The sequence below is a fragment of the Chroicocephalus ridibundus genome, chromosome 9 (assembly GCF_963924245.1).
Source record: "Chroicocephalus ridibundus chromosome 9, bChrRid1.1, whole genome shotgun sequence".
Classification (NCBI taxonomy): domain Eukaryota; kingdom Metazoa; phylum Chordata; class Aves; order Charadriiformes; family Laridae; genus Chroicocephalus; species Chroicocephalus ridibundus.
The window spans coordinates 36,698,909-36,711,936 of NC_086292.1; the positions used below are offsets into that span (position 1 = coordinate 36,698,909).

The 13,028-nt window shown below is 49.6% G+C and overlaps 1 long non-coding RNA gene across 1 annotated transcript; it reads right to left on the reverse strand.

The window, feature by feature from the left end:
* Nucleotides 1–8,615: 8,615 nt before the first annotated feature.
* On the reverse strand, nt 8,616–12,422 carry LOC134520377 (uncharacterized). Its single transcript, XR_010072432.1, has 2 exons — nt 10,965–12,422; nt 8,616–9,836 (listed from the first exon to the last, which is right to left on the reverse strand). It is a non-coding gene; the product is annotated as an uncharacterized LOC134520377 (long non-coding RNA).
* Nucleotides 12,423–13,028: the final 606 nt, after the last annotated feature.

Genomic DNA, 13,028 nt, shown 5'->3' on the forward strand with positions numbered 1-13,028 from the left:
GGCAGGAGCTGGAAGAAGACGCTTGTCCGTGAGCCGTATCCAAGCCCCTCCCAGTCCAAGCCAAACAGAAGCGCACCACTTCTCAACAGGTGGGTGTCCAGAGAGGACTGGTGCTGTATTGGTTTAAAGCCACTTCTTCAGCTACACCGGTGCAAAGCTGCAGGTTGAGCCTCAGAAAAAATATTTCTAAAGTGCAGTTTCACCTGAAGAGTCAGGAAACCGGGATTTACAGCACCGCGCTCCTCTCACTTGGAAGATGGTACTCCTAATCCCTGAAGCTCTGCTGCTTTATTCCCATTACCAGGGCTGCCGAGGAGCCCTTGGGGTACAGCCTGCAGCCACACCTCCACACCAGCTCCCCAGCTGCACCCAGGGCTTTTCGAGCTCCGTTAGCCCCCCTCAACTCGTGTTCCCAGCAGGCACAGCCTTGTCAGGAGCACACCTCCTCGCAGTGTCCATGAGGAGGAGACTGCCCAGCTCCTGACTGCTCCTGAGCCAGCTGCTCCTCATCTAAATCTTCCTGGGTCTCATATTGCTTCAGAGAAGGGTCGGTCTTCACCAGCAGTTTGCAGGGAGGATTGTTAGCTGACAGCCAGTTTTCCGAGGGTGCTTTTCCCAAGCCTGACGCAGAGGTCATGTCAGGTATGGAAAGACACGTGCAGGGAACTGAAGCCTGATGTGGATCAGCTGAGGTTTGGACCATGCAAGAGCGCTCAGGCGGCGAAACATAATCAGCTTGAAGGGCCTGCGTGACACCGTGCAGTCAGAAGCTGGCACAGGAGCATCGCTCCTGCCCAGTGCTCATCAGTGAGCCACCTCAGGTGTACCACTGGGGGCGGAGATCTCCGCAGGCCCGCTTTGCTCCCCCACACCATTCCCTGGAGAGAAGTGAATTCATCCAAACTGTGTCTAATCTCAAACATCTGAATAACTCACTGTGTCAAACGCTTCTGTGCAAGACAACCGGCAACACAAGCACTTCTTTCTGATGTCAAGGTCATCTGAAGCCACAGGAGTTATGTCTGTTAGCTGCAAAGCTCGCTGGTCATGTTTGCATGGGAAAAAAAAAAAGAAGAAAGAATGAGGGTGCATTCTGGGAAGGATTACTGAACTGGCAGAGAAGAAAGTGCAATTTAGCACTAAAAATAATGGTAACACAAGGAGATTCTTGGAGAGATTCTCCAGTTATGCCGATGGGCACTGGAGAGGAATCAAAGAGACAGATTCTTACAGGAGCAAAGCATGCCAACTGCTCAACACTTTACGTAAATTGATCCTGTGGGCACAAACACAGCTCCTAAATGCTAAACGTTTGCAAAAATGCAAGCTAGAGCTCTGTAAGGCTGACTACAACCTGCCCAAGACCTACTCAGCATGCCACATCGCCACTAGCACACTGGGTTCGCAAACTGAACTCGCACTGGTGGTCCCAGGGGAGAGGTGACAGGCCAAGGACACCTGCACTGTCTGATGTGCTTCAGGAGAACCTTTCCCTGCAGTGCCTCCTCAAACCCTGCGGTATTTACAGCTGCTACCCACATCTCTGTGGGCTTTCCCAGGGTGGAGGTGTGAGAACAGGAACCTCAGTGGAAACACAAGTGGGACTTTCTGTGATTAGTAATACTTCTAGTCCAAAAGCAGGCATAAACCTGGACAGGAATCTCCTCTTGGACCACCAGCTATCACCAGCATCTCTCTGCACTGTTCTCTTTTCCAGCTCCCAATTCACGGGCTGAATTCACACCCTTCCTTGGTCATTTTTTGTCCTTCACACAACGCAGCTGTGAGTCGGGTGGCTCCTCGCTCTAAGGGAGAAGGTCTTTCCTTTTGTCAGCCTCTGTACAACCCTTTCCAGCGGTCAAACAGGCCAGTGTTTTTCCTAAGCTCTAAACAGAAACGAAAACACAGACAAACTGCCATTTGACCAGCTACACGAAACAAAACCTCCTTCAGCGAGGTATGATTTGTGGATTAAAGATTTTTCCCTTGAGCCCAACGCAACCTAAAAATCTCTTCCGGCAGCTTATCACAATTTAGCTAACCCCAATCCTTAAAAGACTTCTCTATCTCAGCACACCAAGGAAGGTCTTTGTCAGGGACTTTCCAAAAGCCCTCGGCGAACCTGCTACACACAGGGTACACCACAGGCTGCTGAATTTCCCAACGCATCTGAGATGCCAGAGCGAGAACTGGGGGGTTGGATGTCAGGAACAGAACAAGCCTGGGCATTATTTCACTTTGAAACCTTTTGCCAGTCATCTGGAAACTCATCACGTTATTCCAGGAGCATGGAAAACTTCAGTGGAGGCTTCAGTGGGAGCACACTGCTCCCCACATCCAGGCTTTACGTGGTCCCGGAGAGGTGGCAGCATCTCCTTTGGGTAGACCGGAGCTGGTCAGTGAAACAAAAATGACAGAAAACAACTCATAAAATCCCTCCTGATTTCCAGCTGCTTCTTGACAGACTACGCTTCTTTCGCCCTCTGAGACATGCAGGAACATGAGACTAAAACGTGTGCAGTCCAAGGGATTAATCAAAGGATGCCACGAATTTGTTGGGAGAAAGCAGACTACATGCCCGCAGTAACGAAGGGCATAAAGAGACCTCATTAAACACCGTCACAGGCTTCTTTGGTAATTTTTTTCTATTCATAATGGCTCTATGTTGTAGCGCTCTTAAAAACCAGAAAAGATTATCATGATGTAATCTTACCAGTTTTGAGAAAAGACCACACTTTTGAAAATACCTGAAAGTCTGGACAGTCAAACAGAGTATTTTCATTATATTCACCTAAAGAGCAAGATAAACTCCACAACCAGCAGAAAATGCTTTCACATTAACTTCTTTGCAATGGAGCTACATCTTGCCAAACAACCCCGAATTAGCTGCTGCCTGGAGCTCGAGCTCTATGAAAATGTATCTCTGCCTCCTTGAATAAGCAGAACATCGTATACAAGTACTTACTAGCACACACAGAGTTAACCTCTGTGCGCTGCCCTCTTAAACAGAACTGGTTTTGAGACGTATTTGTTTAAACAAGTTAACAGAAATGTCAGAGGCCATTTCACCGACGGCACATGACGACAGCCTCCTTCCTCCTCTATCAGCAGAGAACAATTACGCGCGGGGAAACAAGCGCTTACTAATGTTGAGTCAGAGCAGGAAAATCCGTCCAGAAAATACACGCAAATGAAAGAAAGAAAAGACAAACTTTGCATTCTCTCTTCCTCCTTTTCCTCCTCTCTTTCCTCAAATAACATGAGCAAAGCAGAGCCCGCCCCTCCCGGCCCGGGCTTGAAGAGCCCCATGGAAGGATTCGGCAGCGACGGCCTCATCTGTTCCCACAACTCCCGCATGGGCATTGCTAATAAATCGGATGTCTGGACAACTCCTCGCTAAGGTTAACAACTTCTGGTTATCTCAGGGCAGGAAACTGTTTTCCAGGAGTATCAGGAAACAGCATGTCCTTCCAAGGATGGGCTTGTGCATAAAGCACAAGAGCTCTTGGATCTACTCCAAGACAAGAAGCTCCGGACCTTGTATGACCGCACGGACAAACCGCGCTGGCGTTTCCCTCCAGCTGCAAGTCTGACAGCAGGGGACGTGGGAGGCTCCCTTCCTCCACCTTCGTGAAGGACCCAGGGCCAAAGGGCTCGCTAAGTGTTGGGCATGATAAGGGCCTGCAGAGAATTCAATTTTATTTGACTGTAAGAGCCATCTCTTCAATGTTGAACTGTAAATACTCACTAATAATCGTGCACATGCAGGAACTCACTAGCACCAAAACCAACTGAAGACCAAGTTCTCTCCGGCGTACACCCCTCTTCGCCGCCTCTCCTCTTTCCCACACCAGAGGCAACTTTTGCAAACCTTCCCTAACATCAGGAGGATCCCCAGATTTCGCCCCCACCCCCCAGTGTCGCATTCCCCACACTGACACCATTTGGAGAAATGACTCCACCGGATTTCCCGAACCACAAGCAGCCGAGCAGACGCGGTGCCAGCACTAGCAGGGCCACGCCACCCCGTACCCGGACTTCAGCCAGCGGCAGTGGGGCGAGAGCTCTCTCCTGTGCCCCCTGCGATAGACCTGGGCCAGCCGTGCTGCGTACAAGGCGCTGCTGGAAGCTGCACTGAAGGTCAGTCCCAATAAAGGACATGGCAGCAGTCTAATCACAGCACCAGAAAAGATGCCGACACTTTTTTTTTTTCCTCTTGAATGTGGATCATGAAAACAAGCTGCACCTGAACTAGGCAGAGCTGAGAGCTCTCCCTGGGCAAAGCCCCGCCATCGTGCCTGCAGCATTGCACGGGACAGAGCCCTGCTCCCACAGCCCGGGCACTGATTCCGGACAAAATGAAACCGTAAGGGAAAACAGGGTTATGCCCCACTTTGCTTTGGAGTTGATTTGCACTTATGAAACTCACTTGAGCTCCGCTTATGACCATGACGCAGCACGAGGCCTCAATGCCGGGGCTCTGCTTTGCCATCCTTTCCCAGAGGGGCCCGGTGCCTGTTGGAGGGGCTCTGTGGCACCTCTCCACATCGCAAACGGACAAGCCATCCTGAAACCACCCCCAGCCTCCTAACCCTCTCTAGTTTTTAGGAGCAAGGCTTACTCAAAAGAAACTAACAAAAGAAACACCACTTCTGAAACTTCTGATTACAAGTTTAACTTCTTATTTTCAGGAGAGGACAAAACCCCGTTGAGATGCAATGAGCTATTTCGGTATAGCGCCGTTTCATTTCTTTCAAAAGACTTAACCATAAATAACCAAATACTCCCACCTCTTCCAGGAACACCAGTCCTGCTCTACCTTCCTCTCCCTCAAGCAAAGATGTCATGCATAGATCACTCCTAAACTCAGCAGACTTCAGCTATTTCTCATTAAGGAAAGCAGAGGGTTCCACTAAGTCAGAAAAGCTACAGAATACAAGGGAAGTCGCAGCCTCATTTTGCCAACAGACCTGTTTTTGTTGTGGCTTTTCTAGATGTGCACCATAAAGCACAGCCCTGATGCACACTAACAGCCCCGGAGCACCAGCCGGCGACGGCAGCGCTGCATGGTCCTCGAGGACTCCAGGGTCCCGCTGGAACAGGGTCCTCTCCTCCCTGCCTGGTAACACGTGAGAATGGCATTCGTCCAGCTCACCCATTTCACCTTGGCTTCCTCCATTGTGCTAAAATGGTCATGCCACAAAACGTTACCTATCTTACCCACATAATCCTCCCCCGAGGACCAGCTCTGCTTTGAACATCCTCTCCCTGGTTTGTCCTCCCTCGCTGGGCTGTTGTGTCGATTAATTAGTTAATGTTTGCCAGGTGCTTTGATGATGGAGAGTGTTAGTATGCAGCATTAAGCATGATTATTATAACAATACTGCAGGCTCCGGCAATGCACTTCAGGCAGGTGAGTATTCCACTGGAGCCGCTTTATCCTTTTGCCTCGGAACTCCCCTCACCCGCAGCACGTCTCGGTTACCCAGAAACACGTGACGTGTCTTGTCTTACAGCTTAATTAGAAAACAACTTCTAGTCAATCTCGCGCTGCGTGGTGGAGCAGAAAGGCCAGCCACCGCTCACGTTGCACAAAACCCACCGCTGTGACAGACCAAACAGCAAACTCTGCCTCCTCGGAGCAAACGATTGCCATAATGTCCCCAAACGTGGTGATGGTTAGGTGAGGGGACCTCCTGCAGCAAACGGCCAGGCTGCAGTGAGATTGCGGCAGATGATAAAGACACCAAAAATAGGCAGGAGAAACAAGTTACGGGAAAATTCAAGAACAGAGAGCGCAGGAGCAGGAGCCAGAAGTGAGGGAGAGCAGCCTGACTCCGGGGTCTGGCTGACGAGCTCCAGCAGCGGTGGCTGCAGCCCTACAGGCGCCTTACCTTCCTTAGCTACCCTCCCTGGTGGCCCTGGGGAAAATGCCACCCCCGGGTCTGCAGCTGGGTCAGCTCAGTTCCCAGCTCAGCAGCCAACTGCCACCAAAGACAGGTTTGCACGAAGATGCTGGACTGGGAACTGAAGTCCCCAAGATGTCGGTATGTCCCCTGCTGCCCCGAGAAGCCTGAGGGTGGCTGGAGGTGACCCCGTGCAGCTGCAGCCACTTGCTCCATCAGACGGGGTGAGAGCCTGAGGCCCCAGAACGTGTTGCTGACCAGCAGGGGACACAGGCTGGGACAGCCACTACGCACCCGGCTGCAGGAGCAATGAGAACTCTTCCTGATGGGATGGGACCTGAGTGAGGCTGAGGAACACCAATCACCAATAGCCCTCTGCCTTCCACACCCATGCCTGTGTATTTTTTCATATATAAAATAGCAAAACCCACAGTTTGGGATTTCCTCAGTAAACATAGAAACCCATTAAAACATTTTTCTTCTCCCTGCCAGTGCAAGTCTGTTGCCTGTTAGTGTTTTAGATAGTCAATCCCTCTGTCATAGAATGGTTTGGGTTGGAAGGGACCTTAAAGTTCTACTTCCAATCTCTGCCCTGGGCAGGGACACCTCCCACTAGACCAGGCTGCTCCAAGCCCCATCCAGCCTGGCCTTGAACCCCTCCAGGGATGGGGCATCCACAGCTTCCCTGGGCAACCTGGGCCAGTGTCTCACCGCCTTCACGGGAAAGAATTTCTTCCTGATATCCAATCTAAATCTACCCTCTTTCAGTTTAAAAACATTATCAATCATCCTACCACTCCACTCCCTGATAAAGACCCTCCCCATCTTTCCTGTAGCCCCTTTTGGTACTGGAAGGGGCTGTAAGGTCTCCCTGGAGCCTTCTCTTCTCCAGGCTGAACAACCCCAACTCTCTCAGCCTGTCCTCACAGCAGAGGGGCTCCAGCCCTCTGATCATTTTTGTGGCCCCCTCTGGCCCCACTCCAACAGGTCCATGTCCTTCTCATGTTGGTGGCCCCAGAGCTGGAGGCAGCACTGCAGGTGGGGTCTCCCCAGAGCGGAGCAGAGGGGCAGGATCCCCTCCCTCGCCCTGCTGGCCACACTGCCGGGGATGCAGCCCAGGTACTACTTAATGTATTTTCTTTAAACTTACTCTCCTAAAAACATTACAGTTGCTATTCTTTATGTACAGCATATACTGCAGAAGGAAACAAGCTGCTAATTGAGCTAGTAAATAGGTACATCTGTTACCTCATCTATACTGAAATGAGATGGGAGGCTTTTTTTCAGAACCATGATGCTACTAAGATCCCCGAAGTGCTGAGCTGCTTTTCCCCAGCTCAAGCACCAGCGACCTCGTAGTAGAGGCTCGCACTAGAAGCCCACTGATTTAGTGATAGAACAAGCAACGGGAAATTTATTAACAAATGAATTCCTGCTATTACAAACCACTTCCAGTGCACTACCAGGGCTTTTAAAGGTTCAAGGCAGGATAAGCCATCTCCTTTCATTCCCAAGAGTGCAATTGAGGGCTTGATTTCCATGATTGCTGAGCTCTTACTGCAGCTCCCATTAGCTGTGGCAGAAGCTGTGAGTGTTTAGCTCTTCCGAAACACAACAGTTTGATGTGTGGAGGGGGGCTAAGCACCCCCGCTCCCACTGAAGGCTCAAGATGCACCCAGTAAGTTTCCACTCCTGATGCGAGGGGTGAACATGTGCTCAGGGCAGCCTGTTCCATGCTGTGTCCGTGGGCTCTGAGCACAGGGTGTCCCCAGCAAGGCCGGGAACAGGCGGCACCTGCTAAGACAGGTTTGACTCCAGCTCTTGCCCCGGTACCTGCAGTTAAAGGCAGGAGTGGGGCCGGCATGCCAGGTCTGGGGTGCTTTGGGACACATCGGATCACAGCCTCAGCCTGCACCAACCCAGAAGACGGCTGGAGCGACAAGCTGATGTGCTCAGGAAGGGTTGGACCTCCTGAAGCTCTACAATAGCAGCAATTGCAGTCCTAAATTTAATTGGCAAGAGGAAGATCTGATAGACATCTGCCCTCAGTTAGAAAGGGCGTTAGAGACGGCAGATACTTCAAAGTAATTCTCCCGCATCACCTACAGTTTCTCCTTCTTATCTAAATGCGATATTAGCAACCCGGCTATTGATGCTCCCCAGGGATTTAATCATGCGCAAGGAATCACTGTTTGCTGCAGGCAGCAGACAGTGCTGGGGAAGGTCTTCTGGGATCAGACTCCAGGCCGCTTTATGGATTGACATTGACATTAGAAGGAAATCGCATGAAAATCAGCCTTCTTGTACGTGCTCAGATAAATGCAGTCATCAAGCACAAAGTTGAAAGCTCTTCAGTGAAGAAGGGGTAGCGTTATTTTTTTTTTATTTTTATTTTTTTCAAATGCTGATATGAACCATTAAGTCAAAACCAAATCATGAAGCACTTATTGCCAGACTCACACAGGCTTCTGTGGGAGGTCTGTTTGAACAAGGCTATTTTCAGCTATCCACCTGGAGAAAAAAAAAAAAAAGAAAAAAAAAAAGAGAGAGAGAAATAAAGAGGATTTTGTTTCAGTATAATCTATTCCCACCACGTGATGCTGACTGATCTGTGATAAAATTTCCAGAGCTCAGCAGGTGTCTGGGGAGTGACTGCAGCCGCCCATTCAACACAACACACAACCGCAAGAGAAAGATGCGAAACAGAGGTCAAAGGAAAAAGTGTAGGAAGTTAGATGCGAAGATGAATGATGAAGCTAGATAAAACTTGTGCCAGACATGATTTACAGTGTAGAAATGCCATTCTCGTTCTGGGTGAGGGCAAGTCAATTGGTCCCTGTTACAGGGCACTTCTCCATCAGGCTGACAATCACAGGTCTACGCGTATTCAGATGCGCTGGGACAACCCGTTGAGGACCCCAGAAATCCCAGGCCCGAACACAGCTCACAGCACGCTTTGTCCTCTTCATTCTTCCACGTCATTTCAACAAAGAGATTTTATTCCTTATCTTCCAGAGCTCCTATTGTCACAGAGAAGCTGAAAATCAACAGAGTGGTGACACAAATTCAAGCAGAACTGATTCTTTGCTCTTTAAGTAGCCCAAACACTGATGACACAGGAGAAAGCTTCAGATTGCTGTTGATACTCAAAAGCCAGCGTCCCCACAACCCAGACCTTCTGGCTGTCAGATGCTTCAGAATGACACACTAAATATAGTCATGGTGCTAAATATATCCCATGTACTGTCTGCATAGAGTAAAACACTCTGTATGGACCAGCTAGACAGATTTATTTCAGTATCGGTGTCATGTGTAGGATAAACAATACCTGCTTATCCAAAACTGGTACACTGCTATAAAAGGTGGCTATACTGCAGAAGCTTCATTTCAGAGCTAACTACAGAGGAACAGGAATTAAAGCGGCAAGGTTGCTGAGGTCTAACAAGCACGCACTAAATGACATTAAGGAGATAACATGGGCTCAAGTTACCAGACAGGAAAGGGGACGGATAAAGAGTCCCTGCTTGTACGCTGGCTTCCCCCTCGGAAAATAAAGCAAGCATCGCTTTGCACAACTCCCTCCTGACTTTTCCGGAGAGCGCTTCCCAACAGGAGGGCCCACGGGCCGGTGTGGGGGCGGGCAGGAGGCACACCCCCACATTCCCGACCCGGGGAGCCAGCCTCAGACCAAATTAAAACCCAAACATTTCCCAGCGAGGCTTTCACATGCCAGGAACTCCTTGGTCAAAGGAGCAGCGTGTTAACCTCGAAGTTTTTCCCACGGAAGCTGAGGATCGTGGGCTTATGAAAGTTAGGTCCTTTTATTTTCTGTGCAATCCGGTTTTTGATTCTTGCAAACTCTACCCGCTTTATTACTGAAAATGGAGCAGCCTGTTCCAGAGGAACTCAGCAGCGTACCCAGTTCTGCTCCTATAAAGGGAAAGAGCAAAACCAAATCAAAGAAATTCATTTACTACAGCAAGTTACACTTTGTCTGTGTATAGGTATTAAATACTTTGTAAGATGTCTAAGTAAATGGGTGTGGAAAACCGACAGTTGAAAAATAACGTCATAATTTTATTGGTTTTGTCCGAATCCTCAAAATCTTGTACGCTGTTCTATTTTCTAATGTAAGGAATAAGAAATTAAAAAAAAACAACCACCACAAATAAAGGACAAGAGCCGATGGCCAAGGCTTCTCCAAAGAAATCTGCAACAAAACGGGCTGACCAGCCTGTATGAACACCGCACCAGCTGCTGCCACGGCTGGCACACACAAGGACTTCAAACCCGATTGCGACTGTAATGATGAATCACGGCGCGACCGAAGCCTCGCAGCCGAAGTACCGTTTGCAAAGGGATCACCCTCTGCCGTTTTTTCAGTTCCCTGTTAATTTTTTTTTCACTGCTCCAACTCTAGTTCCTAGAGAACAACCATAAACACCCCTAAGGTAATGACCTAGCTAAACACAGCTGTATTTATAGCGCTATTATTTCCCCTATAGTACATTTTGGAGCGCAGAGAGAGCAATCAGACCCCTTGAGGATTATGTCCTAACATATCTACTATAAATATTTATCTGGCTGACTTAAGTTCAGCTTTACCTAGGTCTTCCAGGGACATGCAGCGGGCCTTAGCTTGGGAAACCAGAGAAGCAACACAACATGACCTTCTCATGTTCCAGCCAGTTTCCCCTTTCTATGGCTGGGTTAAGTTACCTGCGCCTCACCTATCTGGAATGGCCTCGCGGCGTCACGGCTTTTCGCAGAAGGAACGCCAGGACTCCCAGTCCATGCTGGGTGCTGTATTTATTGCTGAAGTTGCCAGCGGAGAACGTAGCAGATTTCATCATATTTTCATGGCACATAAGATCCTTTGCCATGGCAGTGAAAAGCCTGGCGCTGCCCAAATCAGTACCATTCCAGAGAGGTGACTGCCTGGCACAGTACATTCTCGGGAGAGAAAGATGTTCATTCAGCTACTAAAATAAAAGAAAAATAAAATCCTGCCCAGAATAACATCTTGGAAGTAAATCGCAAGTCCAAATAACAACATACCTTCTGGAGGGTGACTGGGTCTCTACAGTGATGCCTGCCTATGTGCTTCACACCTTGTCCTGTACACGTTAGTCTTGCAAGCAGCTCCCTTCCCAGGCACGGTTTCTCAGCAGATGCTGGATCCTGCTTCAGAGCCTCTGCACCAGCTCGCCTGGCACGTCTGGGCAGCTGGAAGGTCTGCGTGAAGGTGGCCCCGGTTCCTAGCACCGTCCTTCCTCAAGCAGCCCCAGGAGCAGGTGCTATTTTTTACACCCACCGCTGCACACCAGTTATTGTCACAGCTGCTGCTCTGCTCCACGCGTCATGATTTGTCCCAGGTGTTTGACTCCAGGCAGCCTTTGGGACTGGCAGAGCCACCCTAAAATAAAGGCTGTGGGAGAGTCAGTGGAACCTGAGAAGAATTACTGCTGTGACCACTGCCCTGGCTCCTCACGCTGCTGCCTTCCGAGAGGAAGGCCTGGCACTGCCAGGTGGGACAATCACAAAATCATAAGATAGTTTGGATTGGAAGGGGCCCTTAAAGGCCACCTAGTCCAACCCCACTGCCATGAGCAGGGACACCTTCAACTAGATCAGGTTGCTCAGAGCCCCGTCCGACCTGGCCTTGGATGTTTCCAGGGATGGGGCATCGACCACCTCTCTGGGCAACCCGGGCCAGTGTCTCACCACCTTCACTGTAAAAAGTTTCTTCCTTCTATTTAGTCTGAATCCACTCTCTTTTAGTTTAAAGCCATTACCCCTTGTCCTATCGCAACAGGCCCTGCTAAAATGTCTGTTCGCATCTTTGTTATAAGCCCCCTTTACCTCCTGAAAGGCCGACAAGACTGTATCGCAAAGGGGGAAGTTCAGCAGCAGCTCCAAAACATCTCCCTGAGGAAGCAGGGCATCAGTTCCATCCCTGATGAACCACTGTGGTGCTCGTCTAAGCTCACCTGCCTCATTCCCCACTCTCAAGGACAGGCTGGTATCACAGCTGGCTCTTCGAGGGGTTTTCCCAGCTGTGGTGTGACCAACACAGTCAGTACCACCGAGGATGCTGAGGCAGTCCACCATGGTCTCCTCAGCTATTAAAAACAAATTGACCCCAACAATTAACTTGCACACTTGCCATGCAACAGATATTTAAGCACCGCTCCATTGGCAGGAGGAAAGACCAAGGAGGATTGTGATAAACTGCAGAAGTCAGCAATATTTAAACAGCCTCAGATCCGCATCCCTCTGCGGCATGGCAGAACCACCGCAAGGCTGGAAGGAAAAACAAAAAAACCCAGACGAACTGAATCACTCAGGTTTGGCCATTACAGGCAATTCGTCTCAGCAGAAAGAGTAAAAACATGAAGGAACCTTTGCCAAAAACACAGTGCCTCCTCTCTGCCCCCCAGTTCCAGGGTGGAGACAGATTCCCCAGACACACGCTCACAAAGCCAGTAATGCTCTCCACTGCTTTTTTATCAGATGCTGTGGGACCATACAGCTCGCAAATGAAGGAGTTTAGGTCAGGAACAAATTGTCCTCTTTTTAAAAGGATTTTTTTTTTTCTGAAAAATAAACTCTGATTATTTCGGTACTCCCACAGGTCCCACAGGTAGGTCTATCAGCAAAGCGGCGTGAGGGAAAGTCCAGGCCGCTGGAGCAGGAATAGTTTTGTCAAGTGGCTTTGGTTTGTTTTGTCAAAAGCTTTTGTTGCTAAAGAAAACATGGCACTGAGCTGCACCTTGAGTCACGCTTTGGTACACAAAATATTCTCACAGGCTGCAGTTCCCCCTTGCTCTCCCTACACAGGCCAATGTATTAAGAGCAGACTGAATCCCACACCACCGAGGGCCACATGACGGGTGGTGGTTACAGGCACTGACGTTACATTAGGAGACAGTTAGCTCTTGGCTTGTGACTTTTAAGTCCTCCCTTCTCCAAACAATGTGCTGAATTCTCGGTGCACAAGGCGGTATGAGCAGCACAAACTGCCACAGAAACTCTCGCTGTGAGGCTCACCTAACCTAGGGATGATTGGTCACCAAGAGGATGAAAATCCTGCCTGGTTCTGCAGCAAGGCGGAGTTCACCC